This window comes from Perna viridis, chromosome 1 (genome assembly GCF_037379345.1).
Source record: "Perna viridis isolate PV_CMFRI_1.1 ecotype Kerala chromosome 1, ASM3737934v1, whole genome shotgun sequence".
NCBI classification, from domain to species: Eukaryota; Metazoa; Mollusca; class Bivalvia; order Mytilida; family Mytilidae; genus Perna; species Perna viridis.
This window is the reverse complement of record NC_142445.1, coordinates 25,116,628-25,122,711: the sequence shown is the minus strand read 5'-3', so window position 1 is coordinate 25,122,711 and position 6,084 is coordinate 25,116,628. Positions and strand designations below refer to the sequence as shown.

Genomic DNA, 6,084 nt, shown 5'->3' with positions numbered 1-6,084 from the left:
TTCTAAAATCACCCTCGGAGTTGCTCATAAAATATCAAGTCCGGTATAAACGAAAAAAAAAGAAAAACAATGACACGGTAAACAATGCGGGTAATTCATTACAGCATGAAACATGAAAAATTAAAATGTTGAAATGGATCAGAAAATGATCATGAAAAGTTATAAAACAAACTGCTATTTTTGAAAAACAGGTGGTATCATTATTGTCTTTCAGTGACGTTAATAACGAAGAAAAAAAAGATAAATATGTAAAGATGATTATCTGCACATTTTTAACCTAAAAAGTACAATGCAGTAAATTTTGATCATACAGTTAAACAAAAGTCACCTTGACAAGAGCCATTCAATGACTGCCAAAGTAAAACCTTTGGGTGAAAGAATTTCGCATATTACATGTACGTCTCAATGTTATCTGTCTTGTTGTAACAGTTTATCTGTCACCGTTGACATGAAAAATACACGTACCTCTGTCATGATACTATGGTTATTTACATTCTAACAAAATGTTTGATCATGCCGGAATATTTTCTAGTGAAACAGTAAATGTTTAAAATCAAAGACTTGGAATTTTTATTATAACACTTTTTGAAAAAGCGCCACAGGATTGCGAAGTTAATTTGATGTATTATTCGTCCGCTTGTGTACGTTTGGTATTCACGATAAAGTAAAATTCTGTAAAACGTGTTTTCAATCCTGTTTGCTTGTTCCGTTTAATTGACATGACACTTAAAGCCCAAACTTCAGATGGCAATGAGTAGACATTTTTTATTAACTAGTATAAACTTCCTTTATGAGACTTCAAAAATATAATAACAAAAAATAATAGAAAAAAAAAAACAAAAAAAAAAAAAAACGTCGTGATAAATTAAGAGACAGGATATGAGTTATTCACTTTAACTTGTTCATATCCCTGTACCCGATATAGTTTTTTTTATCTTTATTCGTTCGATATTGTGTCACGATAAGCCACCTGCTTGATCAATTTCGGACCTTGTTACAGCAGAAAAGGCAAAACATAGCATCATTAGTGCAAAAAACAACAACTTAAAAAACAAGGCCATTAACACTAGCTCAAATTCAGTTCATTCAACCCTATTATATTATTATACTATCCCGTTTCATGTTGTCTCAAAACACGACCAATGTCGCAATTATGTAGTTATATGTAATACATGAACATGCTCGAACATTTTGTTGTTATCTCTCTGGATATGTATTGTTAAGTTTATCAAATGATGGCCTCATGGTAGGATATCATATAGCTGCCACTATACATTTACTCCTTTATCATCTGGTAAGTTGAATTCGGTGAAGTATAGATAAAAAAGGCGAGACTTTTGGTGTACCTGTTGACAGGATACGTCCTATGTTGCGTTCAATTTTCAACGTATCAGCAAGCTTCAATTCTTAATTTAAATTACATAAAAAACATACAAAAATTTTATCATGATATAGGCAAGTAAAATATACCAAAGCATCAATAAGAATGATCTAGTTTGAAACTAGCTATTGTAGATATGATCTAGAATCAATAAATTACTAAACTGAATCTAGACTAGAATCTAGAATTGAGCCTAGAAGTAAGATGACAAGTTTGATGATTACTTTTAAAAGATATTTTGACTACCTTGTGCTTACATTATCAACTTTTAAACGATTTGTTCCTGTTGATAAAACGCTTCTTGTTTTCTTGATTATTCATCTGCTTGTGTAAGGTTGGTATTAACGATTAGGGAAACTTCTGTAAAACATAAAACGTGTTTTCAACCTTTAATGCTAAAATTTTGTTACATGGCATAACCTGGTTTAAAATTAAAAACAAATCTTAAAGATATCTAAAATAGGTCTATATGATTTGCGAAGAACTGTTCTTGTGTACACAATAAGTACTAAATGGTTAAGTAATATGTACTCTCTTTTGAACTTGCTTGGGTCAAAGGCACTTTAAGCATCGATCCATGCCGGCCCCTATTGAATTTAACATGGTCCATAACAAAATGCCCAATAGAGTTTCGTATCCTCCTCGTAAAGTCATTTAACACCTTCGTTCATCATACATATAGAAACTAAAATGATATTTTAAAATATTTACTATGAACGATTTTTCAAGAATGTATATAAGTTTGTTATAATGTATTATTTGTTTTTGTCTAAAAAGCAACGTATATCATATTCAATTGTTAATCTTTGAAATTATTCCAAAAATCAATTTGTTGTCTACTCTACTAAGTTTTATTGGTAAAAAAAACATTGAAATGGTGAAATTCTGATCCCATAATAACAATATTCAGATGACTGTTTACGCGTTTTTCTTCCTAAAAATTACAGCCTTTGACGTACTAAGATGTAACCTTTAGTCTTTTAAGATAGAAATTTGCGTCGCATCTTTCTCATAATAAAACTTTTAAACTGTCATTTACTTAAAACAACATCAAATTACATGAATTTTGAAATACTGTAAAGAACGTTTTTAGATACAATTCGACAATGGATTAACTATCAACAATAATTTGGTTTAATGTATTTCAGAAATACCACAAGGTCACACTTACAAAATATAAAAGCAAAGTAAAGTATTTGTTGGAAGCAAATATAATGATATTATCAAATTAAACGAAAAGGGAAAGATAGAGAAAAAAAAGAATTTTTGCCATCTTTTACATATAAAATCAAATTTCACAAAAAAAAAAAAAAAAAAAAAAACCACTTATAATTCAGTTATACTATGTTTTTGTATAGTAACTTTTGTTCCTTGTAAGATACTTAAAAAATAAAGAACAAATCGAAATAAATTAAATCAGACAAAACAAACCAAAGAAAAAAAACCATGTTTAATGTTCTACAATCTAGATCCTGACACTATAAAAACACATAGACACCATACGCACTTTTACGCGAGGAGCTTATAAGTTCGACAAAGATTTTTATTCATTTATCTTTTAACATATTAAGACAAACAAACAACCAATCACTACACATTCAGCTTAAAACAACCAAAATATACCTGACTTAACAAAAAGGTATAAACATATATGTTTCATGACATATGTAACAATACAAAGGCATGATTCAGTCTCTTGAATCTAAAGCTGTCCTAATTTTCACGAATATTCTGAAACCTTGTAAACATTAAACTTGTAAGTTGAGGAATACGATTATTTCTATTAAAGTGCACGCCGTTCGTGGGAGGTAACACATTGAAACACATGCACCACATACCGAAATAACACAGGCATTTTTTTAAATTTGAAATTCGGCAATTGTCATTATTTATTCATCAATCTATATAGTTTGAGTGTAAAGTCAACGACATAGCAATACCGAATGAAAAAAAACCCAAAGAAACCAAATCAAACGAGGAAAAATCTGTATAAAAACATATGAACTAAATGTTAAATATATGCAGGCAAAACTAACAACTCAAATCTACCTAAATCAAGGGATGAAATCAAATGCTCCGCAATGGTGACCAGTTTCTGCCTCTTGAAATTACCTTTTCCCCCTTGTTTTTATTCTTTGTTATATACTGATGATTTCCTGGCTATGATTTTACCTGCCCTGCATGTAAAAAAGTACTCAATCATTTAATAAACCAAAGGGTAGATATGAACAAAAAAACACATTTCCATAACGCAATTTACTGGCCACAAAAGCTATTGCTATTATGAGTGAGAAGGAGTAGAGAATCATAAAATACTTTATTTTGTTTGCACGTTTTAATTTTCATTCTTCATGTGATCACTGCTATTGTATTTTGAATTAATTTGTAGAATCTTGGTAGTTCACGTACAATAGTCTTTTCTCACTACAGATACTTTTTTCTGTTGTTTCATATCGTTCTTATTCAGGAAAGAAACTACTTTTGGGTGTGTATTATAAATTACGAACTATTATAACAATAGGATAAAGTAGTATAACGTAATACGAACCAGGTGCAACATTATGGTAAATGTCCTCTGATAGAATCACCGACCGAATTGCTGATCACATGCTCGATAGTAAACGAAAGGAAATCGAGGGAACTATGATATGAACGGTAATCAAGGAGTGACGACTATAAAAAGAAAAACACGACACACACAACAAGGAACATTAAATAACCAAAATGGAACGCACATAAAACCAACAACAATTGAACACTAAAAACTGTGTTTAAGGACCAATTGCACCGGCGGGGCAGGCTACATAATTTTTTTTAGGAACAAATCGCTTATGAAGTAACAAATAAACAACCAAAACGATGAAAAAAAAAGAAAGAAAAGTTTAAAGTGAAAGAATAGTAAAAAATGAAACTACAAAATGATAAGAAAAACGCAGACTAACTGTCATGAATTTAGTTGACGTGTTTTAATGGATCCATAAAATGATATAGACAATTACACTACGACACATTTATGGGACATATAAATGCATCGATGTTTAAACTAGATACGTACTAGTATATCATAAAAGAGAAACTTAAAACCGCAATGAAATTATTATTTATACGAGTGTTTATAACCTTAACTTTATTTTTAATCTCCTCATTTTTATAAATTCCCCCTTTAAAAAAACTTTCTGGGAAATCACTTTGCCAACCATATGATTTTTGACAAAATAGTAGAAATTAAAAAATTTAGGCTACACAAGCACGTATGTTATAGCCGCGTTACCCTATCGTAGCACCTGGTCCATGCTCCCAGTTTTTAGTGGAGTCCGAGTTGCTCATTTGCATTTGTTACTTTATATGTATGATTTTAGTTACTTTATGTTCTTTGTTGTGTGAGTCTGTTTTCCATGTCTGGTCTTTGTCCCTGGATTACATTCGTTTGATTACCTTGGTTCCCTTGATTACTCTATAATAATTACGCGTTTGTAAGAAGTCATCTATCCTATTACACACATTTTTGATAATTATGAAATACAAAAAAGTCTTTTTTTTTAAATTCTGATTAATCAGAAAAGACACAAATGTCGTTGACTTGTTATTTTGAAATAACCGAGAAATGATTCAATGCAGTTATACAATTTGTTTATAAAGACAATTGATAAATTAATGCTAGTTTATTGCAACATCTGCGATATTTTTATTTGATAAATAACCTGTAAATATGTTTCTGCAGCTGAAAAATATATATTTCCAGCGAGGAGTTAGACACGTGTAAAATCATTATTTCAAACAAGGAGTTATAGTGATACTAAAATAAATTAAGTACAGCTAGGGATCATTTCATGCAGAGAGTAATATTTTTGTCAACTTTCTTATCAGTGTAAATACGTCAATTGTGTCCCATTAGTAACTTGAAAACCAATAAAAGTTATGAGACAGGTTGAGGAAGAGAGTTAAAACAATGACTGTTTGTATGGTGATATGTAATGAACAAAGATGGCAGGAAATATAGTGTTCAATAAAATTAAACTTAACTGAAAGGACTCATTCCAATCCTCAAACACAACTCTTATTTTTGTATCAAAGATGTCAGTGTTTAAAATTTTTTAAATTGTAAATAGAAAAAATATATTTCAGCGTATAATCTAAATACAAAATAGTAAATACTTACAGAGATCACCAAAATGTCTTCACTAAATATAAACACACCATCTTGTAAGCTCTGAAATGCCCCGACAACAAAAGTAATAAAATCCATGGTAACAGAACGATGACACTCCTTCAAAATAAATTCTAAAGTCAAATAACGACACAAAGACACATTAATGACCAACACTAATATTAATGGCGAAATCATTCTTTACTAAACAAGTGAAAACTTGGAAATAGTGGACAAACATCCGAAATTGCCAAAATTAGATTAAGGCAACAAAATTGTCACCGAAAACATGCTTCATTAATAAATTATTCGTTGAAATTTTGACTTTGATCTTGAACTTGATATGGCAAAATAATAAATCGTGTGGTATTAAACAACGCAGGCCAAAACAATTACCCGAAGATTTAAAGGAAACAAAATGTAGAACATTAGTTCAACCGAAAAATCAACATTTTTGTCTGAACTTGCGTAAGAATATTCGTGTACCTCGAATAAATGACGGATTTTAAGAGTGACACTGCGGCCTGTCCCTCCGTAATCAATATTTTACCACCCA

The 6,084-nt window shown here is 30.4% G+C and overlaps 1 long non-coding RNA gene across 2 annotated transcripts; it reads right to left on the bottom strand.

Annotated features, from left to right (window-relative positions):
• Positions 1 to 1,627: 1,627 nt before the first annotated feature.
• LOC148627938 (uncharacterized) lies at positions 1,628 to 5,614 on the bottom strand. Of its 2 annotated transcripts, none has more exons than XR_015919327.1 (4): positions 5,541 to 5,614; positions 3,930 to 4,054; positions 3,431 to 3,558; positions 1,628 to 1,741 (listed from the first exon to the last, which is right to left on the bottom strand). It is a non-coding gene; the product is annotated as an uncharacterized LOC148627938 (long non-coding RNA). The 2 variants fall into 2 exon arrangements; XR_015919326.1 differs by lacking the exon at positions 1,628 to 1,741 and adding an exon at positions 1,763 to 2,066.
• Between the last annotated feature and the right edge of the window lie 470 nt (positions 5,615 to 6,084).